Source organism: Humulus lupulus, chromosome 1 (assembly GCF_963169125.1).
Source record: "Humulus lupulus chromosome 1, drHumLupu1.1, whole genome shotgun sequence".
NCBI lineage: Eukaryota > Viridiplantae > Streptophyta > Magnoliopsida > Rosales > Cannabaceae > Humulus > Humulus lupulus.
Genome location: NC_084793.1, coordinates 233,221,462 through 233,247,970, shown reverse-complemented (window position 1 = coordinate 233,247,970; position 26,509 = coordinate 233,221,462).

The window sequence follows — 26,509 nt, the reverse complement described above, 5'->3', positions numbered from 1 at the left end:
AATTTCAAAGCATTTAGTGTAAATCAATCTAATGAAATAACAAATAAATCAATGAACATTATTTATAAGGCAAAACATAATATTTTTGTTCTAAGCATGGATGCGTGCAATTTAATGACACATCTTACACAAAGAATATTATGTTTTTGCACTAAAGAAGAACAAAGTGTAAATATGTGCTAACAATCCAAAATACATGATATTTAAGATGAAAGAAGATATTTGGAGAAGAAAAATCCATAAACTTTGTTGCACAAAATGGGAAATCAACATACAAAATAAACACTATCTAGTTACATATTGTTTCATCATCACCTTAATTATCTTAAAAAGATTAGAAACACATAACTAGGATAGAAAATACAAACTAAAAATTACAAACATAAATAGGAAAATTTGGAGGATAAACCCCCAAATTTTTCCTCTAAAAATACATAGAAAATAACCAAAAAGAAGAAAAAGATGAAGATAATAGAGAGGTTTCTAAATGTGTAGAGTTTTTGGTATGGTAACCCCTCTCTAAAATTGACACTTAAACTCCCTTATTTATAGCCAAAAAATGAGTATTAAAATAATCAATTTAAATTAATTAAATTGATTAAATTAAATGAATTAATAATAATATGGCAAATAGGGGTAAATTATAGGATATAATGATGATGTTTTGGGGTAAAATATGTAGAAAGTGGGGTAAAAATGTGGTATTTTGGGACATAAGGGGACAAATGGACATTGAGCAATTTATGGGCTCAGGAAGCATAAAGGTGGCTGGGCTTTTGTGTGGCAGGCGGCTGAATGGAAAGCAACTGCTGAAGGTCACGTGGGGACTACAGGTGCAACTGGGAGGAAATTGGGCTTGGAGGAATTGGAAAAATGCCATTTCTTTTTCTTTCCTCTTCAAAATTGCCATAGTTCCTTCATTTTTCTTGCTTTTTCAAGAGAAAAAACATGCAATAATTCTCTACAAAAATAAACATAAATGAAATTAAAACTAAATATTTTCACTAATAAAATATACAACAAAAGTTCTATGATTGCAAGTTTTGGGGGATTTACATTAGTAAAAGTACTAAGTGGACGTAGGTCATTACCGACTATCGGGGCTGAACCACTATAAATTTGTGTGTCGTTTATTATTTGTTGATTATTCTTAAGTTCAATATTTATTTCATATCCTGGGACCTAGTGACCAACGCAGACCTCATAGGCCTCCTCTAGTTTATCGAGACAGTTTTTGACGAAGAGAGGTGATAGTGCGTACAGCAGGTTGTGCATTCACATGTCCCGATTTAAAGAAGGGCATGATTACAACGAAGGAGATTCCAGATAGAGCAGAAATCCGAGAAGAAACGATGGTCGACCTGATGAGCAAAGGTTCGGGCACCAAGACCCTCCACCGATGAATAATCGACCAGCAAGTCAAAACGCAGGGAGCAGCCAAGGCAGCCTAATGTCTTTGATCCATAGGAGCATCAGAGCAAAGACAAAGAGATGGAGACCTAAGGGATATATTGAACAACCGAAGGGAAAGGTACGATAAGCATATGCCTATTGCGGCTGCTCCTACCCTTGCAATACCAACTGCTATCCATGCCCTAATAAATGCTTTGAACCAGGCAGTGCAACAACTGGTCGGCAACAAAACTTCTCACATAGAATATGATTGGAGGAAATGCACAAGTTTCATTAACATGATTGCAATGGTCAAAATCCCTAGTAAGTTCAAAATGATTGTGCTGTCTAGCTATACTAGAAGAGAAGACACAATATCTCACATAAAATAATTTGAGATACAGATGGATATTGCGAAGGTATCTGAAGATGCTCGGTGTAGGATTTTCTCTGCCACTCTATCTAATGCTGCTCAGGGGTGGTATTTTAAATTCCCAACGACCAGCATATCTTCATGGGAAATGTTCGTTAGAGAATTTTACAGACAATTTTATGCTGGTCTCATACATCAACCAGAAGCATATCAGTTAGTTGATATAAGGCAAAAAGAAGGGAATCTCTCAAAGACTATCTTTAGAGGTTCATGAAAGCAGCTGCTCATGCCGAAACGGTGGGAGATGAAGGTAAAATGATGGCCATTACAACTGGGGTACAATGCCAATTCCCACTATGAAGTAGTTTACAGAAAAATGGAGTCAAAACCACCCAAGAGTTTTTGGATCGAGCAGACAAATATATTAAGTTGGAGAAGAAAAAGCTCCAAACGCTAATCAGAGCAAAAAAAAAAAAAAAAAGAGACAACCAAAGTTATTGGTGGCTCTAGCAAGCCCAACAATGGTGGTAAGAGCAATAAGAAAACTGGTGGAATACGGGCAAGCACTGAGTCATATACGTTTGATAATAAGTGCCCTAAAAATAATAAGTATGAACAAAGATTCAACAATTATACGACCCTGGTCGACAGCCGAGCAGAGGTGTACCAGGCTAACCACACCACCCTACCCTTTAGGCGACCAGCCCCCATAAGGAAGGACATTTCAAAAGTGACACTACAAAGTTTTGTCACTTCCATAATGTTTATGGCCACGATACAAATGAGTGCAACCAGATGAAAGATGAGATTGAGTTTCTGATATGACAAGGGTATCTACGGAGATATTTACGAGTAGGGGATAATCCCCAACAAGGAGCTAATTGAGGCAATAGGCAGGCACATGTACACCAACGCTTGCCTCCTCTACAACCAGCCCCAGTTGTGGGCACTTTGCTCACTATTTGTGGCAGAACACACTTAGCTGGTGATAGTGGTAAGGCAAGAGAGAGGTATGTTAGGACCCTATGTCACGAGAAAAATATTGAAATGCTAACCGTTGATGAGAAAACTGTTAGGAAAAATAGATATTTGCCTCAATGGAAATGGTAAGAAATTACAACTCTATGCAATATATTACAAATAATAATGATTGATTTAAAAAAAAAAAGAGTTACAACTCTATAACTGAAAATTACAAATAAAAGGAGAAGGAGATGTAAGATGATGGAAATAGAAAATACAACTCTATTACAAAAGATACAAATAAACTATAAGTGTTTGAACAAAAGGAAATAAAAGGATTACAACTCTTAAACAAAAGTACAAGTAAATAGAACAAGAAGAAATAGTAGAAAAGCAAATAGAAGAAAATAAGAACAAGAACAAAAACAATAAACTCTCACTCACACAACCAAAGTGAAGAGTGTTGGGGATCACCAACTTGAACAAGGTTTGAAACCTTTGTCCAAAAGCTTATTTCCCCCTAACTCAAGCACTAAGGGATCTCTCACAGATTATAGGAAATGCTTTCGGGAATTATCAAGCCTCAAGGTGTTTCTAGCCAAGTCCTCTAATGGATAGAAATGTTGTGTCTTACAAGTGAGCTATAGGCTCTTATTTATAGAGTTTAGAGACACCATTTGAATTTCAAATTCCACCAACCCCCATGGCTGTTACCAATGTTTAATTGGATTAATATGGAATTAAAAATGAGATTTGGGAGTTATTTGGATTTTTTTGAGCCGTTCAACAAAGATTGAAAAAATGGTCAATTTTTGGCCAGTGGCCGCGGCCACCGACCATTTTCAGCACTAAAAAATGTGCTGTTTTTCCAAACGGTTCCAAACCCTCCCAAATGATTTTGTAACTCCCAAAACACATTATTGGGGTTAAAATCATATCTCTAACAGCTATATCACATATGGCTTTATGAAATTCATATCAATATTGTGTAACAACAAATTTACACAATAAAGGGTAATGTTTGGAAGTTACAAATTTGTAACACCAAATATGTTACATTATTTGGATATATCTCATATATCTAAATATTGTAACTCTCTATTATATGTTACAATATGTGACACTCTTTGTCACATTTATTTAATCTAAAACATTATATTATAATATAATATAACATTCCCTCACTAGATTAAATAGTTTATCTATTGTAACACTTATTTAATCAATCATTATATTTTGAAATATAACATATCCCCCACTTGATTAAATAAGAACTCTCTCTTATAGGAGTCATTGCATTAGTGCATAAAGCAAAGTATTTTTCAACTTGAACTTTACTATAGTGTAATTATCACAAAATTTGTCGAAAAATTAGGTTGCACTAGGCATTGAACCATCTATTCATGATAACAAATCGGTGATAACACACACACCTTTGCGATGTTCACTTGAGACCTCTATGTCTCGCTTTGCACCATTAATGGCCATGAGCACTTTCCATTCATGGACGTTCTTGAGAATACTCCCAATTCTCATGAGAGGCAGCACCACCCCTAGGTCCATATGGGTAGAATTCTTACAGTATTTTGTTACCAAAAATACTTGTCTTTACAAGACTGAATTCTATTAAAAAACCTTTCGGTTTTAACCCTCCACTTGGTAACACACAAGTACTCAATATCTCAGATGGGACTTGTTTTGAGTACAACTAATATTCACTTGATTGACTTGTTATTACCTATTGAACCTAACACTAGTTGAATAACTAGTGTTAAGATAGGTTACCATCAATCATGAATCTCTTTAGGGAGTTTAAGTCCTATCCCTCGAGATGATGCAGCCACTAAATCCCATGTTAGTGGCTTGGTGAAAGGATTCGCCAGATTTTCACTTGTTCTCACATAGGATATTGAGATGACTCCTCTTTGAATCAATTCTCTTACATATCCATGTCTTAGACTAATATGTCTAGACTTCCCATTATACAGTCCGCTGTATGCTCTAGCCAATGTTGCTTGGCTATCACAATGTATTGATATAGTAGATACATTATCTTTGATTAGGGGAATCTCTATCAACAGATCCCTTAACCATCCGGCCTCTTTTCCGGTAGCAGCTAGAGTTATGAACTATGCTTCCATAGTGAAATGAGATATACAGGTTTGTTTCTTGGAACCCCAAGAAATTGCACCTCCACCAAGTGTAAATACCCAACCAGTTGTGGACAAGTTGTCCCCAAGATTGGATATCCAACTTGCATCTGTATATCCTTCTAATATCGAAGGAAATTTGGAGTAGTGAAGGCTTAGTCCTTTGGTTTTCTTGAGATAACCTAGGACTCTTCCAATTGCCTTCTAGTGATCCACACATGGATTACTTGTAAACCTACTAAGTTTACTTACCACAAATGCTATATCAGGTCTAGTACACTGGGTAGCGTACATTAGACTCCCTATAGCACTAGCATACTCCGATTGAGCCACCGCTCTTCCTTCATTCTTCTCTAGTTTTACACTATGATCGAATGGAGTATTGGCATCTTTAACCTTGAGATGGGTAAATTTGTTCAATACTTTCTCAACATAGTGGGCTTGCCCTAACGCAAAACCCCCACTATGTTTCTTTACTTTGATACCGAGTATGGTATCAACTTCTCCAAGATCTTTCATCTTGAAGGTTGATGATAGAAACCTCTTCGTTTCTTCTATCCCTTTCATACTATTACTTAGAATAAGCATGTCATCCATATATAAGCAAACAATGATCACATATCCCTTAAAAGTTTTGGAATACAAACACTTGTCTCCATTGTTATGTCTAAACCCAATAGACATTATGGCTTGATCAAATTTCTCATGCCATTTCTTAGGATCTTGTTTCAATCCATATAAGGATTTTACAAGTCTACAAACTTTATGTTCATATTTTTGTAGGGCAAACCCTTCGGGTTGTTCCATATAGACCTCCTCATTGAGGTCACCATTAAGGAATGTTGTTTTGACATCCATTCAATGAACATACAAGTTGTGTATAGAAGCTAAAGCGAACAAAATTCTTATAGAAGTTGTTCTTGCAATAGGCGCATAGGTATCGAAGTTGTTTTTGCCTAAACCCTTTAGCTACTAATCTAGCTTTAAAGGTTTGGATAGTGCCGTCAGTGTGGTATTTTCTCCTAAATACCCACTTACACCCAATTGGCTTAGACCCCGGTGGGAGGTCTACCAATTCCCAAGTGTTATTGGAAAGAATGGAATCCATCTCATCATTGATGGCTTCTTTCTAAAATGCACTATCTCTCGATTGCATAGCTTCTCAATAAGTCTTAGGATCATCCTCAACGAGAAGAACAATAGGAATTTTCCTATTGACTTCCTCTCTATTTCCTTCTACCATGTAGAATGAAGTTCGTTGAGAATCTATCTCATCCACTACTAGACTTTTATGATTTTTAAGCCTTTGACTTCTTCTAGGTTCAAAGGGTTGCTTTACATCCTTTTGAGAATTCTCCTCTTGAAAATCAACTTTGGATGTAGAAGCTTGAGAATTGTTCTCATACAACAAATTCTCCTTTAGAGATGTTGAAGCTTGAGAATTGTTGTCACATAACATATTCTCAAAAAATTCAACTTCTCTAGATTCAATCACAACGTTAGACTCTAAGTCTAATAGCCTATAAGCTTTACTATTGTTGGCATAACCAACAAAAGTACATTTTATGGCTCTTGAACCTAACTTTGTTCTATTAGGTTCGTTTTTCTTGCAATATGCAAGACACCCCCCACACTTTGAAGTACCCTATGTTGGGTTTTCTTCCTTTCCATAACTCATATGGAGATATCTCATTTTTCTTCATCGGTATTCGATTAAGAATGTGACAAGCGGTTAAAAGCGCTTCACCCCATAAGTTGAAGTTCAACTTAGAAAACACCAACATAGAATTTATCATCTCTAGATAACTCCTATTTTTCCTTTCAGCAACACCATTATGTTGTGGTGTATAAGGTGCAGTGCACTCATGAATTATACCATTTTCTTCACAAAATGTATTGAATTCATTAGAGAAGTACTCTCCTCCTCTATCACTTCTTAGCACCTTAATCTTTTTATTTAGTTGATTTTCAACTTCTAATTTATACAATTTAAAAGCATCAAAAGTTTCATCTTTATGATTTAAAAGAAACACATAGGTATATCTACTAAAATCATCTATAAAAGTAAGAAAATACCTTTTACCACCTCTAGTTAAAACACCAGTTAATTCACAAAGATCACTATGGACTAAATCTAGTAAATTAGATGATCTTTCTACACTAGGAAATGGTTTCTTAATCATTTTAGCCTTAACACATGTCTCACATTTACCATAGTTTTTAATATTGCATGCAATCAGACCACATTTTACTACTCTTTTCATGGTTGAAAAACCTATATGCGATAGTCTAAGATGCCACAAAAATAAAGAATCATACTCAACAATATAGGCGGAATTAGCATTTTTATTGACAACATTGAAAGTTACATCATTTGGGCACAATTTAACCATTCCCTCACTAGAGTACCCTTTTCCCAAGAATACATTTGATTTGGTAAGTATAAGTTTACTGGACTCAAAAATGGCTTTATTGCCGGGCTTGCCAAGCAAATCACCACTTACCAAGTTTCTACTCATTTTGGGAACATAAAGTACATTCACTAATGTAACTTTCTTGCCGGAGGTGAAGTAAACTTCAATTGTACCTTTGCCAAGTACCTTGGATTTGCCCTCATTGCCCATTTGTATCTCATAGTTGTCCTTTGACTCTTCAAAGGTCTTGAACAATGATTTGTCATAGGTGACATGGACGGTGGCACATGTATCATACCACCAACCTTTCACCTTGCCTTGGACCGCATTCACCTCACTAAGGGTAGCAACTATGTTTTCCTCTTGAGTTGTGTTCACCTTAGGTCCTTGTTGGTCTTTTCTATGCCTACACTCTCTAGCATAGTGACCCTTTTTCCCACGTACAAAGCAAGGGCCTTTCTCGTCCTTAAGCTTGTTTGGGTTGGTTTTTGGACCCAAAGGTTTCTCATTACCCTTTTTCCCTTTCTTTTTGGGATGTTTTTGTTGTGACACCGCATTTGCTTTGGAAGTCTCTCCATTAGACCCCTCCACAAGTTTATCTCTACATATCGATTCCTCTTCGATTCGAATATGTTTTCAGATTTCCTCCAAAGAATAATCCTCATTTTTATGAAGGATTCTTTTCCTATAGCTCTTCCAAGTTGGTGGTCATTTAGCCACTATAGCACCAACTTGAAAGGCCTCGGGAAGCTCAATCTTTAATACTTTCAATTTGTTAAAAATTATTTTCAATTCATGAATTTGAGAAAGAATAGGTTTATCACCAAAAAATTTGAAATCAAAGTATTGAGATATCTAAAAATTTCTGGTACCTTCCTCTTCCGCCTTAAACTTTTTCTCAAGTGCATCCCATATCTCCTTAGCCGATTTGGTCTTGGTGTAGAGGTCATAGAGCCTATCGGATAGGGCATTAAGGATATGACCCTTACAAAGAAGGTTGTCCTCTTCTCTCTTCCTTCTTTTCTCCACCTCCTCGGGAGTGTCTTTGTCGGATGGCTCGGCTAGAGGTGCCAAGGATGACTCAAGTATGTAGGCTATCATGAGTGTTGTCAAAAGGAATTTCACCTTGTCTTGCCACCTAGTGAAATTGGATCCATCAAACCTATCCAACCTCACTAGGTCTTGGTTCATGAACTTGATTGTCTCCCCTTCCATTGAAACAAAAAAGGGTTAAGCTTTTGAATGTTAGGAAAAATAGATATTTGCCTCAATGGAAATGGTAAGAAATTACAACTCTATGCAATATATTACAAATAATAATGATTGATTTAAAACATTATATTATAATATAATATAATATTACATTATATTATAAAATAATATAACAAAAACTACCAAAAATCTTGAGTAGGGGAGGATTGTATAACTTTCTCTGAGCTTGACGCATAGCATGTTCGGTTCCCCCACACAAAACCCTTGGTAGTGGATGTCCAAATCGCCAACATGATGGTGAAGAGAGTGTTAGTGGACATAGGAAGCTCAATAAATATACTTTACAAATCGTCGTTGGAAAGAATGAAGTTACCAGTATAAGATTTTAAACCATACAACCAAACCATCTATGGTTTCTCTAGTGAAGGACTCGCACCAACATGGTCGATCAGACTCCCGCTCACAACAAGAACTACACCTGCGAACAGGACATTACTCAATATTTTCATAGTAGTTAATTGGCCTTCTGCATACAATGATATGATCGGAAGACCTATCTTAGTAGAGTTACGAGCAGTGACTTTGATGTGGCGTCAAGCCATGAAATTCCCAACAGATGCAACAATTGGATGCTTGTTCGGAAATCAAAGGGAGGCAAGGGAATGATATATAACTCCTCTATTACAAAGGCAAAGAAGTATAGAGAGGGGAGTACGCTCATTGCCTTGAGTTGCTCTAGCGGAATAGAGAAAAGGTTGCAAAGAATCCACGAACCAAATGCCCAATTTGGTGAACAAGTCACCAAATAAGGTGTTGCCCAAAGTGAGGACGGAGACATAGATCCTCGCTTTGGGGATTTTGAGGAGGAAGTTAGACCTGTAGTGGATCTCGAGGAGATCCAATTAGAATAGGAACAACCGACCAGAGTTGTGAAAGTCGGTAAAAACATTAGAACAACGAGGCTTATGGATAAGTGATCCTTTAACTAGCTTAAACAAGATAGGTATCTGGTGATATAGTCACCAGCATAAACCCATCGAATGGATAAGTGATCCTTTCACTAGCTTAAGTAGGATAGGTGCATGATGACTAGTCACCAACATAACCTTCCTCATGACCATAAAGTCATAACCATGGAACTCTGTTCCCTAGCCATGTGACAAGCAGTCACCTAGGCCTTGGCTTTGAGTAACTAGTCTTAGACTAGCCAAGCGCTTATAAGTTTCATCGACCTTAGGGTCGGTCCAGCATTAATGCCTCAGAGCCATTCAATGCTGATATCGATTAGATCTTATCTTCATTCGGCCCTGCGTTCAGGATGCTTATGTCGTTTCTGACTCTTAGGCCAGTATCCCCGACTAGTCAGTGCCATAAACAAGTAATCAATGCCACCAAACATATATGACATATCCAATATCCGAATACAGGGCATTCAACATGCTTACTTAACAAATACTAGCACAATTAGGATCATGCATAAACACAGAGGCTCAAGCTCTGAAAAATATCACACTCAGTATACATAGCATGTCCTAATCACATGTTTCTCGTGCATTACATTTAAACATCCAACATGCATCAAGAATAACCATGCATGTCACATATACACAGGGTGCATTTTTCTTTCCTCCGATTTGAGCGAGAATTAGAACAAGAACGACCCTTGAGAACAACCGATCCTTAATCCTTTAGCGGTCACCTAGTCATAACCAAAAACAATCTCCGATTAATGAAAATCAACCAAGATAGGGTCTTGACCTAAACCCTACTCTCGGGACCTCGAAACATGCCCACACGGTGAGTAGATTCGATCCCGAGCCTTAAGGATTGAAACCCTGAGCCAAAAACCCTTAAAAACACTCAAAACAGGGTTCTGAAGAAACAGGGTAGCGCTACAACGCTGCTCTCCTAGCACCCCAGCATTCAAGACAGAACCAAACTGCCCTAGCCTCCTCTGTAGGTAGCGCTGTAGCGCTACCTTCAGCCAGCATCTGCCCAGAAAGTTCTTCCTTCAATTCCTCCATTTCTAACCCAAACCAAAAGCTTCCCAGCATCAAATTAAGTCCCAAATGAACCCAAATACCACCTCCACATGTCCTAGGCACCACAACTCCAAGAACCCTAGCCAAAACTCCAATCAATTCCCAACTTTTCAACTCAAAAACCAGCTGAAACATAACTAAGAAAACAGAGCGAAAGCAAGAGTTCCAATGGCTAAAAACTCACCTCAATCTCAGCAATACACCCACTTCAATGGTGGAGCATAACCCTAGCTTATCCCAGCTTGGTTCCTTGGCTTGGTTCCTCAAAAGAAGCTTGAAAATCCAAAGAGAAATGGAGGAGAAATGACCATCGGGAGAGAAGGAGAAATGGGACTCTATTTTCCTCTTCTTTCTACAGCCTTAATGGCTTATATCAATCTCTAAGGGTGAAAAGACCTAAATGCCCTTAGGTCTAAAATAAAACCTAACAGCCACCAAGGGCAAAACTGTCCTTTCGCACCTATTTCGTTAATCATAATTAACACCCTCCAATTCCCGCTATTCTCAATATTCTCACATACCAATAAATTATACCCTATTACCCTTTAATTTCCCGGTAATGCTCTAATCATTAAAATCACCCCGAGACTCACCATGAGCCCCGAACTTAAACCCGTTATGACCAGACCGAACACTTGCATTTCATGATCGTCTCATGTCAACAGGCTCAAACAAATCCACATATAATGTGGTACCATTCATAATTCACCCACATGCACAAAAATACACAATTACGCCCTCAACGGGCCAAATTACCAAAATGCCCGTATAATTATAAATACATCCATATGCATGCATTTATCATCATATAATAATATAATTCACATAAACATGCATATGATCACTAAATAACATCATAATTCAATTATGACCCTCCGGGCCTCCTAATCAAGGTCCTAACCCTTATTAGGAAATTCGGGGCATTACATTAAGAGGAAGAATTGCTGCCCTTGAGCAGATTCATCTCAAAAACTATGGATAAGTGTGTCCCATTTTTTAATCTACTCAGGGAAAACAAGAAGTTTGAATGCACAAAAGAGTGTGAGTAGGTCTTTCAAGCACTTAAGAGGCATATGGTTTAACTTCCTGATCTATCCAAACCGGTCGAAGGAAAAACTTTGTACATCTGCTTAGCAATAACAAAATATTCCTCTAGTGCTGTTTTGATCAGGGAAGAGAATATCGTTCAAAAGGTAGTATATTATATAAGTAAGAGGCTAGTAGGATCAGAATCACGGTATCCAACTATTGAGAAGTTAGATTACTACTTGGTACTTACATCAAGAAAGTTGCGACCTTATTTTCAAGCTCATCCCATAATAGTTTTCACCGACCAGCCATTACGACAAGTCTTGCAAAAACCAGAAGACGTTGGTCGACTATTGAAGTGGGTTGTAGAGTTAGGGCAGTTCAAAATTTCTTACTTATCACGAGCAACAATAAAAGGCCAAGCATTGGTAGATTTTGTAGCTGAATTCACTGGTCTCCCAACATCCGAGCGAACGCTAAAAGCACAAGTGCAAGTGGAAATTTCCACCTGGAAGTTGTTCGTTGATGAGTCTTCCAATGAGCATAACTCTGGGACAAGATTAATTCTTATAACACCAGGAAGGCATCAATTTCACTGTGCACTTAGATTTGGCTTTATTGCCTCCAATAATGAAGATGAATATGAAGCATTGCTCGTAGGATTAAGACTAACAAATGAGGTAAGCGTGAAATCACTAGAGATATATAGTGATTTACAACTGGTCGTTAATTAGATCCTAGGAGAATATCAGGCTAGGGGTTTAAAGATGGCCGCATATCTAAATAAGGTAAAAGACTTGTTAGCCCAATTTGACAGATACACTTTGCAACAAGTACCATGCGACCAGAATTCCAACGCTGATGCTTTGGCCAAGTTAGCAAGATCCAAAGATGCCGATATGAGAAACATAGTACTGATCGAAAATTTATCAAACCCGTCATACTAGTAGATGACTCTATCTTGGTCATACATGCGATCGATACTTGGATGACTCCCATCATCCAATACATCGACCAGGGAATATTGCTAGCAAAAAGGAATGAACCGAAGAAACTACAGAGACAGACTGCTCAATTTATTTTAGTGGATGGATTTCTATATCGACGAGGATATTCTACACCCTTACTGAGATGTATCCCCAAAGAAAAAGCTAAGAAACTATTATGAGAAGTACATGAAGGGTTTTGCGGGGACCATGATGGGGGGGGGGGGGGGCAGAGCTTATCAAATAAGATTCTATGACAAGGGTACTTCTGGCCTACAATGAATGAGGATGCTACAAAGTTTGTGAAGAAATGCGACAAGTTCCAATGATTTTTCAAGATACCTCGAGTAGCCCCAAACAAGCTGAAATAGATGCAAAATCCTTGGCCATTTTCATTCAGGCGAATATACCTGATTGGATCCTTGCCAATGGGAAATGGGGGTGTAAAATAGACAGTAGTATATGTCGACTACTTCACCAATTGGGTAGAAGATGAACCGCTCGCAACAATCACGACCAAGAAAGTTCTAGATTTCGTCGTCAAAAACATAGTGTGACGATATGGAATGCCAAAACAGATAGTATCAGACAATGGCACACAATTTGACAGTGACCTATTCACTAACTTTTGCGAATGACATGACATAACTAAAAGCTTCTCATATATATCCCATCCATAGGCAAATGGACAAGTCGAAGCTATGAATAAAATGATAAAGGACACCCTGAAGAAAATACTCAAACAGGCAAAGGGAGCTTTGCCAGAAGAATTACCCGAAGTCCTTTGGTCGTATAGAACAACACACCGAACAACAATGGGTCATACACAATTTTCTCTGGCATATGGGTATGAAGACATGCTGCCAGTTGAGTTAGATCCACCCTCACATCGAAGGCTAACATATGACTAGAATACTAATCACCAGTTTCTGATGGAGTCAATAGACTTGATAGATGAACGAAGAGAAAAAGCTCAGCTACAAGTAGTAGCTCATCAACAAAAGGTCGCTCGATATTTTAACTCTAAAGTACGCGAGATGAAGTTTTCTTTAGGAGACTTCATACTTTGAAGAGTTTTCCTCAATACTCGCAACCAGGCTACCGGAGTCCTTTGGCCAAACTGGGAAGGTCTATATCAAATTGAAGAAACTCTTCAACCAGGAACATATAAACTTGCTCACCTATATGGAGATCTCGTTCCACGCTATTGGAATGGAGAACACCTACACAAGTATTATCAATGAACATTTCTTTTTAAAGAATGGCTTGTATTTATTAGTTTTATTTTTACAAGTACGAGGCTGAATTACTCACCACAAGGTACAGCTGGCAGACAAGCGCAAGAAGAAAAAATACATATAAAGTATTTTGTTAACTCTAGAGCGAGTAGTTCGAGCTTACTTGATAGTCTGTGACAACCCGAGTTTACAAATTGCCTCCTATGCCAACTACTTAGCTCGAGGTACATATCATCTGGATCGCCCTTGTGAAACTTCGAACATGACCCGCGTGAGTTTGCATTGATCTTACAACATCTAGCTTGAGGAGTGTGTTCAGCTCACGAAAGCCTGTCTATGACACACAGTGAAGGATACTAAAAGATTCGGAGATTCCTTATACGACTAATAAATGCCCATATTTTATTATGTATTTATTACCTGATACAACAGGTATATAATTAATAGGCAATCATGTATTTATGTAAATGAGAAGTTACTCAAATTTTCCAGTTACCATATTAATGTACAGTTACCAAAAATTTTCCATGGTGATCTCCTACAAATGTAAGGAGAATGGACAAAAAAAGGAACCGACATTCTATATGCAAAAACTCTACCAAAATTACTTTAAACAATTTTGTCTAAAAAGTTCATAAGCAGATCAATAACAGTGACTTGTGGACTAGGTGGATTTTAACCACTGAACCACAAAAAATCGTGTGAGTACTTTGTGTTCTTATTTTTTATATTCTTATACATTCGGTTTACAAAAGCTTAATCTATCTCTCTCAGATTTCTAAATCCTCTGTTGACGAAAAACCACGTCAACAGATTGGTGCTTTCATTGAGAGTAGATTAAGCTAGAAATTTCGCACAGTATTCAACCCAACAATCATCATAGTGGTTACTCATTCCTTTCGCGACAATGAAACACAACAACCTAATGAGTAGGGAGGTCACCGTACGACCATCTCCACTGGAGAAGGTACATCCGCACAACGTCTCTATGGAAAACAACATGTGGACTAAGATGATGCTAGAAGTTTTAGGATTAGTGCCCTTTAAAGAATATATTTTGAAAAATGTTTTATAAAATAAATTTTTACATATATTGTTTGTTTAATATTGTTGTTAGAATAATATTATAAAATTCCCAAATTCGTTATTGTGACTACAATATTGTATTGGGACAAGAGGATTAAGATTGTAGGGAATGAATTTAAACATTTCGCAATAAAAAAAAGTTATATGGAATCTTTGGATTAAATACTGTAAGTACGGTTCATTAGTATTATAAATACATGTAATCTAGATCTGGAGTACTGGTGTAGTAGGACATCTTAGTGGAGGTACTATGTATAAAGTGGTTATACATGAACGGGACCCGATATGTTATTAATACTTAATAATACTGTTTACTTTATAAGTATTAATTAAACATATCAATAAGATAATCATATAAAAAGTGATCTTGATCGTGAACTTATTATGAACACCTGTTTATGTCATATGAGTTCTTTTATTTACAGGTTATGTTAGAATGTTCAAGCTGAAAACTTTTGTTTTGTGAACTAATTAATATAAATGGATGGGGACATAATATATAGATATGGAATCTATACCTTTCCGAGAGGAATTGAATAATGGTTCCCTTAAGGTTTGGTGTTATCCCCAAAAATTGGAGATCGATGACGTGACAATAGAGGTGACAAGTGGCAGTGCATGGTCAGTAAAAGACACATTAATAGTCAATAAATATATTGGCTCCTCAGAGTTGTGATAAAATTTTGACTGGCTTGAAAAGTGTCATGACCGACCAGGCATGACCTTGTCCGACCAGGAGTGACATTACTGCCCAGAAGTGACATTGCTGCCCAGGAATGACATTGCTACCCAGGAATGACATTGCTGCCCAGGAATGACATTGCTGCCCAGTGATGACTTTGCTGCCCAGTAATGAATTTGCTGCCCAGAGATATGGCATGCTAGACCAGAGTGCCATGTTAGACCAGAGATATGGCATGCTAGACCAAAGTGCCATGTTAGACCAGAGATATGGCATGCTAGACCAGAGGAGTGCGTGTCCTACCAGCCAAGTGCGTGACTGTCCGATAGAGGTGTGTTCGACTAGATTGAAGGTTATATGGATCAACCAGGTAGAACAGACTATGTCAAGATTCCCAGAAACGGCTTCAACAAGAATCGGTCTTGGCATACGCGGGAATATCTCATTTTCCCACAAATTGGGTGTTCTGTTAGATTTTGAATATTTTTGTAATTTAAATATAATAAGAATAATAAAATATCCCGATTCTAGGGGAGAGCAGATATATGATCCTAAGCCTATAAATATATGGCTTATGGGATTAGAAAGGAACTTTTGGGAAATTTTGGGTCTGAGTTTTCTAGAGAGAGAAAGTGCTTGCATCTGAAAGAATTCTTGTATTCTTGTAATCTGTAATGAAGAAACTCAGTTAGCTCAGTTCATCTGATCTTGAGTGCAGATCTATAATGACAACTCTAAGTGGATTAGGCTATTACCAACATATTGGGGCTGAACCACTATAAAAATTGCGTGTGTTATTTACTTTCTTTTCAAAACCGTCTGTGTCGTTTAATTTCTCTTGAAGGCTTTATCGTTTTTGACGTTCTCACGTCGTTGGCCAAAAACGCGGTCAACATTTGGATTTTGAAACTGAAAGGTTATTGAGCTCAAATTCATAAATAAGTTTATGAATTAACCTTCACTAGTAAAGTTAATGGTACGTAAGGAAACACTATATAATTAAATAGGTTAAACGGTGATTAATTCCTACTTTAATTATGAAGCATTAATAGATGATTGAATTGTATGTAGTGATTAAATTGATGGACACTTTTTATATGTTTAAAAGTACTCAATAAATAATTGTCTATAATTACAAGAGTGCAATCTCATATTTTTAGTGGAATAATATTGAGATTAATAAATTAAGGTTACTATAAAAAAGAGTTTTAATTAATAATCTAAATTTATTGAAGCATAAAATTATATGTCCATAGGTCCCCGAGATGGCTGTATCAACACTATTCAAGGTAAGAGTTGAAATTAAGAAAAAAAATAAGGAAAATGACATATTTAGAAGAAATTTGTTATTCACGGTCAAATATATAATTGAGACAAATTAATTAATTATATTTTTTGAAAATTATTTGCAAATAAAATGGTATTTTCAAAAATAGCATTTAAATAATTAAGATAATTAATTTTATTTATTTAAATAATGTGAAAATATAATTATGATAATTCAAATTAGATTTGAAATGATATTTATCATTTAATTATTCTGATAAGATAATTATCACTTGGCTCCTTACCCGAGCCCTAGAGTAATTATTAGTTTCCTTGAATTTGTGGGCTTGACCCAAATTGTTAATTGAAATTTTAAAATTCTAATTAAACTTTGAATTAAGTGGCCCAAGTTCAAATTGGACATAAATGACCTATTGAGATTTTCTTAGCCAAGTTCAATATTTTTAAAAGATTGTTTGAAATTATTGAAGTTGTTTATAATTAAAAAATAGGCTAGATGACATAAAAATAATAGAAGACACAAAAGATGGAGATGAAGATTCTACATGATGCCTTGGTTTTATTTATATTTATTTTGTAAATTATTGCAAGTGTTGTAATTTTTCTAAAATTACCCAAAAGTGTTTATTTAATTATTTATTGTTTTAAATGTATTAAAAGTGCTTAATAACATTGTCATGCATTATAACATGTTATTTATATTACCCACAGAGTATATTTAATTCAAGCATACATCTCATATCGAGTAGAAACATGTTTGAACTAGGAATGTCTTCTTTGATTATATGCATTAAATAAATCATATAATTAATCTAGATTAATCTAGAAGAAAGCGATAAAATTGGTTTTAAGTGTTAGTTTCAAGACCTTTTTGATAATTGATTTTATTAGATAGACAAATGATATTCCAAAAAATTATAGCATTTATTGACTAGATATTTAAGGGCCTATTTAGTAAGATGATTAAATTTTGTTTAATGATTTAAATGCTTAATGAGATTAGTAATTATTAGAATATCATTCGGTAAATTAATTTGAATAATTTATGTTGACGGTGAAATCTCGTCAACGAAATTAGGTCGGAAAACTCAAAGGTGAATGTGGCGATGTTTAGATAAAAACTTAGAATGAACTTATGGAAGGATAAACATAGATGAACAATGGAGTGAAAAATGTATATTGCTTAATAACATTTCTGGAGGGGTGATCATCTATTTATATTGGAGCTCTAATGGCTGCTTTGCACATAGTGGTCCCTCAGGACAAAATAGTACATGAGTACACTGTCAGGATAGCAGTACGGATGGTAGTGGTGTTGGAAGAGTGGTGGTCTTCTCTAGTACATGTCAGGGGCCTGCAAAAGTGCTCTTGTCTTGGTACCATATTATGCCCCCACTACTTGTCGGGTACTGACCTCATAAGCATCCTAAGGAAGTCCTGGCCATGTACCATTCTTGTACTGCCACTACCAGCCTGGCATGGACACCGTGCCATCCGTATTCTAACTCTTCGTGCTCCATGGTCACCACGTGGACACCCCTAAGGACGAGGCTGGTGTGTGAGAGGAGGCCACCACGAGGACCACGGCGTGACTGTTGCGTGTGGCATCTTGGGGGCCACGAGACGCTTGTCTCTTGGTGGTATCGCGAGGCGCGCGGGATGCTAGGCGCGCGGGGCACTGTGCGCGCGAGATGCTTGGGCTCTCTACTAGTGTCCAAGGTGGAGTGGTCAATTTGAGCTGGGTCATTTTGAGTACTAATTTGAGGGTTCAAATGGACTTCAAACATGGTTGCTTTGGGCTTTCCAGGGACCTTAGGCATGAGATGTGGGTTCTTTACCCGTGTTGAATTTTGAGCATCCACAATTTAATTAATTAAAAAGCATAGGATTTTTTAGAAAACACATATTAAAAAATAGTGAGTGGCAGAAGGGGTAATAACACTAGTTCCTATGATCTCCATTATTTGTTAACACCGATGTTTCATGGAATGGGCCTTGAGGCGCCTTTGTTTGCGTCCCCCTAAGGAAGGTTTATGACTGTGTTATTATTCAAGGTTAACTTCTATATAGATAGGATTGATGATGTATTTCAAGTTTAATTGACCCTAAGTCTCACTCTTGAGTTATGTCATTAATCTAAAATAATAGGTTAGGCTCACAAAAGCATAACTAGGCTTTCGAGCAAACTAGTTAATCTTGACCAAACTAGCGGTTGTTCGTAAGTCAAAAGAGAAAATAGTTGATTTTAAGTTTTCACTTTTGAATTTGAGAAGTGTCTCAAAATTAATTTAAGATTAGTTTGATCTACCCTAAGGCTGGTCCATTAGTTTTTAAATTAATTTATCGCAGAATTAGTAATAATTATTTTTTATGTGTTATTAAAATTTGTTGCATTCATGCATCATATTTACTATTTAAAAAATTGTTGATATTCACAATATATGCTAAATTCATTTTGTGATATTATTTATTTATTTCAGCAATCATCCCATCTCCAAAACATACCATTGAATATCTTCCTCGAAACTCTCACATTTGATCTAAATGACATGCATTGTTGGTTTTCAAGAATGATGATCATTCTCAAAACTAAAATGTTAATGAATGCAGTTGTTGAAGAGCCCCCATCACTTCCATCCTTTTCACATGGCTATGAAGAACATGAAAAATATAGTGATTGGAATAAGTACAATCATTTGGCTTGTTATTGCTTGCTTTATAGCTTGCCTGACGAAATGATAGGAAAATATATACATATTGAGAAGGCCTGTGATATATGGCACTTGATTATAGATGAAGCTGAAGAAGCTGCTATGTCCAATCATTTGAAAGAAACGAAGGTAGATCTGATTTACATATATTTTTTCTGATGATTATTGCACTCACACATGCCACTGACTATATTTTTGTTCTTCATCGTAGGTTAAGAATCTTTCTATAAAGAGGTTAATTGTGTGCCAGATGCTGGATAGAGATGGAGCATGATCATTAATTTTATTTGGAATTTTAATTTTGTTATGAACAATTAATTTTTTTTTAGCCTGTTCTTATTTTAGAAATTTTAGATTTCTATTAAGAACAAGAAAAATAATGTCTTACAAAATTCTAGTTTATGATTAGTAATGTGATTATTAACTTGGGACTTAATTTTAGTTTCTATGTTGGATGAACAAGGTTGCGATATTTCTTTCAATAATATTTCGATTGTTATCTCAAGATTTGTTATTGAAATATGTCATGCAAAATCCAATGATGGGCTATATAAAATTAAGGAAAAAGAGATATCTATATCAAAATCTGAAATGTTTAAAGTTGCAAACCCAAGATCTATTAAATGTCTAAAAATAGATTCCGACAGTAAAACATATCTCTGACATTTAAGATTGGGGCATATTGGTTTGGATAGAATTAACAGACTAGCAATGGAGTGACCTTTAAGAGAATTAATAGTTGATTCTTTTCTAGTCTGTGATTCCTGTCTGGAAGGCAAGATTACCAAAAGAAATTTCTTTGGAAAAGGTTCAAGAGCCATAGAAGCACTCCAAATTGTACACACTGATGTGTGTGTATCACTTAATGTGCAAGCTAGAGGAGGGTTTGAATATTTCATCACATTCATTGACGATTATTCTAGATATGATTACCTATATTTGATGCAAAAGAAATATGAAACGTTAGGAAAGCTTAAAGAATTCCAAGCTAAAGCTGAAAAGCAATTAGGTAAATCACTGAAAGTTCATCAATCTAATCGAGGAGGATAGTATTTGGATTATGAATTCGAGGACCACTTACATGGATTTTAATCACAAGTCACTGCACCAGGACACCACAACATAATGGTGTTTTTGAAAGAAAGAACATGACGTTATTAGACATGGTTAGAACAATGATGAGTTACTCATCATTGCCACAATCATTATGGGGCTATGCCATTTGATGTGCAATGTACATATTGAATGTCATTCCTTCAAATTCTATCAAGAAGACACCATTGGAATTATGGAATGGTATTAAGCCTAGTTTACACCATTTTCGTATTTGGGGTTGTCCTGCACACGTGTTGAAAGAAAAGACTGGACAGCTAGAATCTCGCACTGAATTGTGCATGTTTGTGGGATATTCCAAAGAGACTAGAGGTGGTATATTTTATAGTCATAAAGAAAACAAAACATTTGTACCAACAAATGCTACTTTTCTTGAATATGACTATATTAAAACCACAAACCTCATATTAAGGTTGTACTAGAGGAGATAGTCTTGGATCAAGTAATAAGATTACCAAATGTTTCCAATGAAAAAGGACATGAGGAAACCACAAGTTCTAGTCTGAAGGAAAGAGAGCTTCATCATTGTGGGAGGTTGTTAGGCAGCCAACTCGCTATGAACATGAAGTTCAGATGCTTGTGTCTGACACAAACAAAGATGATACATTGACATACATAGATGCATTGAAATATTTTGACATAGAAAAATGGCAAGATGCCATGAACCTGGAAATGGAATCGATATATTCCAATTCTGTCTAGAATCTTAAAGATCTTCCTGAAAATGTTAAACCTATTGGTTCCAAATGGATATTCAAGAAGAAAGAGGAACAAATGGGAATGTGGAAACTTTCAAAGCTAGGCTTGTAGCCAAGCGTTACACTCAGAGAGAAGGGGTAGATAATGAAGAAATTTTTTCTCCTATAGCCATGCTCAAAATCATCCACATACTCTTTTCCATAGCTGCTTGCATGGATTATAACATATGGAAAATGGTATTGGGAATTGTGCCCTTAAAGTAATTGTACTTGACAATGGTTTGAATGAAATGAATAAATGAATTGAATTATTGTGTATATGTAGCTTATGTACTATATTATTGTTAATAATATTAAGTAAATATTAGAAAATTCCCAAGTTCATCTATGTGGTCTCAATCTCATATTGGCATGAAAGGATCGAGATTGAGATAATGGACTTAAATAGTTCACAGTAAAATAAAGTTGTGGAATCTTTAGTTTAATTATTGCTAGTACGGTCCACTAGTATTATGAATACATGTGACCTAGATCTGGCTTACGTGTGTAGTAGGACACCTTAGTGGAGGTACTTTGTATACTGAGAGTATGTAGAACTGGACCAGATGTGATTTTATAATACTTGTTTGAATACCATTCATAGTCTTATAAAACACTTGATGATCATATACAAACTGATCTTAATCCTGAAGTTACTATGAACTCCTATATATGTCATTTGATCATTTGATTCACGCGTTATGGTTTTTCAGAATGATTAGGCTAAGAACTATTGTTTTGGGGACTCAATGATGTATATGGCTGGGGACATAGCTTAACAGACATTGAATCTATACCTTCTTATAGATTGAATGACGATTCCCTATTGGGTTGGCTTTAGGATCTGAAAAGGTTATTGACGTCAAATTCATAATCACATTATGAATTAACCTTCGCTAGTAAAGTCAATGGTACACTAGGAATCAAGATATAATTAAAGGGTAAAATGATAGTTTTATTCCCACTTAATTATTAATCATCAATAGAGGATTAATTTGCATGTAATGATTATATCAATGGATACTTTATGGTTACAATAAAGTATTCAGTAAATGTATGTCTTTAATTCTCAAGAGTTCAGTCTCATATTTATAGTGGAATAATCATGAGATTAATAAATATGATTATTGAATCAAATAGTTTTGGTTAATAATATTTTATTTATTGGAGCTTCGAATTATTGGTCCATAGGTCCCTGAGACGGCTCTATCAACACCATTCAAGGTAAATAGTTGATAAAAGAGTCAAACTGTGAATGAGCTATTTGAGAGAATATTTATTCTTCAGGATAAATGTGTAATTATGTGATAATTGAAGTTGTATAATTTATTATTGCATTTATGCAATTTTTGAAATTGCATAGAAATAAAAGAAGTTGATTTGATCAATTATTTCATTTTAGTGAGAAAGGATAAATATGGATAGTCAAAATTAGTTTTGATTATTATATTTATTTAATTAATATTAAGACGATAATGAAAGTTCAAATTTTGAATTTTGAAATTTTAGTTGTTATCTTCTCCTTAAAAAGATGATACCTTATTTGAATTTCTAATTGTTAATAAATTAAAATAAATATGCATGAAAAATCAAATCCCATTATTTTAGGGAGGTGTTACATGCATAAGGCTTCCTAGACTGCCCTATGCGTGTACCACTATTGATAGTGATTAGTTATTGGGTTTTTCATTTATTTAATTAATTAATAAAACATTTTGAAAATGGTTTTAAATTGGAATGTAAGACTTTGTCATTAATTATCATTTATTTTATTATTATTAAAATGATCTATTTGATTTGATTATTATTATTATGATAATAATATTGTTGTACCCTAATTTCAGCACGAGTCCTTCACTCAGCTCGGGTACAGCTGGCAAATAAATATATGGAAAAAATAACTAAGGAATCCATTTATTGTCCACGTGGGCAGCTCAGTTTGCACATTGGTTATACGAGCTAGGGATACAGAGGTTGTGAAGCATGAGCTCATATTCAAATGGCTGCCGAAGTACGAGCTCAGAGAAATATCCAGCTCGTGCTAACTCAAAAATATTGCATACCCGCGAATCCCCAAAGACTCAGGTATTTTTATACGATTATTTATGACGAGCCTGCCATATTTAATGCCCCAAATATTGGGAGAGCATTTAATTTGTGATTAAATTATATCCTAGTATAAATGAGAATAATTTAATTTAAATGTAATATAAATATGTAAATTCGTGATTGACTCACGCAGTTACCCAAACTTGTCCATGGAATTTCTCTATAAATACTGGAAATATTGGACAAGGAAGGATAGGATTATTTTGTAATACTACAACTCTGCCGAAATAGAGAGAAATAGCAATAATATAGACTCGTGCACTAGGTGGATTTTAACCACTGAACCACGTAAAAGATTTGTGTTCTTGTGAATTAATTTCATATTTCGGTTTATTACTAAGCACTAATCAACCTTATTATTTCTTAAATACATTGTTGGCGAAAAACCGGATCAACAGTTTGGTGCTTTCGTTGAGAGATAATTAGTGCTATATCAACATCCTAGTCGAATCTCATCATGGTGCTCACTCACTCAATGCACGACAATGATTTGCGGTAACTAAATTCTGATCTTCATTAATCCTAGGAGGGTCCAAAGTAACATAAAGCTCTTCACCATGACAATACCATACTTTATAACTTTTGTCAATCCCATTGAAGTATAAGTGTTCTTTTATTATTGTGGTGGTCATCTTTTTCATATTTCCACACTTAATACAAGGACAATAAATATAGTTTGGATATTTGGCATGATCCAAACTAAAATTAAGAAACTCATGGACCCCTTTCATATATTTCACTGACAACCTATTAACTGACATCCATGCCTTTTCCATTTTGTTCCTATTTGTTTTAATAAAATAAACATAAAAAATAAAACTAAGTATAAAAAAATATACAAAAAATCGGACAGCATATCCCCTAATTTACTAGTCCAATCAACACAAACAATTCAAACAAATCAAACAACACACAGGTTTTCATCCATATATCACAGCAATATACAAAATTCTCAGAACCTACTTCACTAATACATGCAAGTTTTAAAGCTTCCGTTATCACCGTAGCACACAGAATTCTGGGAACATACTTCACTACGGATGAATATCTAAGATATCCAAACTACACTAAAGTTATACAATTTATATTCAAAATTGTTAAAGATTTAAAAATAAAAAAATCAAATACAACATACCTCTTGCAACCCAAATACCAATCCAATGCTTTAAGACCAATTGAAATATTAACCTAAACATTAATATCAGCATTATAATAAAATAAAAATGTTGGATGTTACCATTTAATTTTGTAAAATTTCACATAAATATAATTTAAATAATAACTCATGTATTTACTTTTTGACACCTTCTCATCAACCAAATAATAAAAGTTCTATTTAAAAATATCTACAAATAGTGTTTTGATGACAACTTTTCAAAACCTAGATAACACTTTCATTTTTGTTGTTGATTATTGTCATGTTTTCATGAAAAAATAAAACTAATAACAACTATTTTTTTAAAGAATAATCATTTATGTATATCATATGTTATTAGAATACCAATAAAAAAATTAAAAATAATAATAATATCTATTATAAAAATAAAGATTTAAAGAATTTGTTACATATATATACCATCTATATTATATATATTTACTATAATTTTTAGATTTTTAATAATAAAAATTAAAAAATTATCACTACTTAATATTTAAAAAATATAAATTAATAAATATGAAATTGTAATCTATATATACAAATCAATATACATATTTAAAAAAAAAACTTTTAAACTATAAATATGAAATTGTAATCTATATATACATAATGTAAACTATAAAATTATTCACAGAAAAATGTAAACTATAAAATAATAAATCCAAAATTGTAATCCGTATATTTAAATGATTTTTAATTATGTATATTGATTTAAATATAAAAAATAGAAACTGTCGAAAACAAAATATAAATAAATATTAATTACTGTAAAAAAAACAGAATACCTGATGCACTGTCGAGAAGCTCCGCCACCCTGTCGCCGTCGAGACCCAACCGCCACCCTTGCGTTGATCCGAGTCCACTGGTCGCCTCCGCTTGCGCTTAGCCCACGCGTCACCTCAGCCTGCGACGAGCCTCCTCTTCCTGCGTCGAGCCTCCTCCGCGAGCCAGCCACCACCATGACACCCTTAGCCCAAACACCAACAAGTCGACACACTTTTAGCCCCTTTTCTCCTTTTCTTTCTTCTTTGCTGCAAAAAAAATAAAACTAAACCCTTATAAAAGCCCCAAATCTATATAAGTGTGGTCTACTATCCTTTTTTTTTAGTTAAAAGTTATTAGGGCACCCGTTGCAAGCCTTTAATACTCTTTTAGGATTTGCAAAGCGAGCCCTCAAAAGTCACTAACAAATTTTTTTCCTTATGCTTTTTTAGGACTCGTATTTTATTAGGACACACATTGAGAGTCTTAAAATGTATTTTTTAAGGACTCACAAAAAGTGTCCTAAACATTCCATAGGCATTTTTAAAGGCTTTCATTTAAACCCGTGTCCTAAAAAGGTGACCCGTAAGGGGTATTGTGTAGTAGTGTTAATAACCTTTTCAGTTCCAAAAGCCAACCCAATAGGGAACCATCATTCAATCTATAAGAAGGTACAGGCTCCATATCTGTTAAGCTATGTCCCCATCCATATACATCATTGAGTCCCCAAAACAATAGTTCTTAGCCTGATCATTCTGACAAACCGTAACGCATGAATCAAAGGATCAAATGACATATATAGGAGTTCATAGTAACTTCAGGATTAAGAGTAGTTTCTATATGATCATCAGTTGATGTGTTTTGTAATTCTACGAAACAGTATTCAAATAAGTATTATTAAATCACATCTAGTCCAATTCTACATACTCTCAATATGCAAAGTACATCCACTAATGTGTCCTACTACACTAGTAACCCGGATCTAGTTCACATGTATTCATAATACTAGTGGACCGTACTAGCAGTAATTAATCTAAAGATTCCATAACTTTATTTTACTGCGA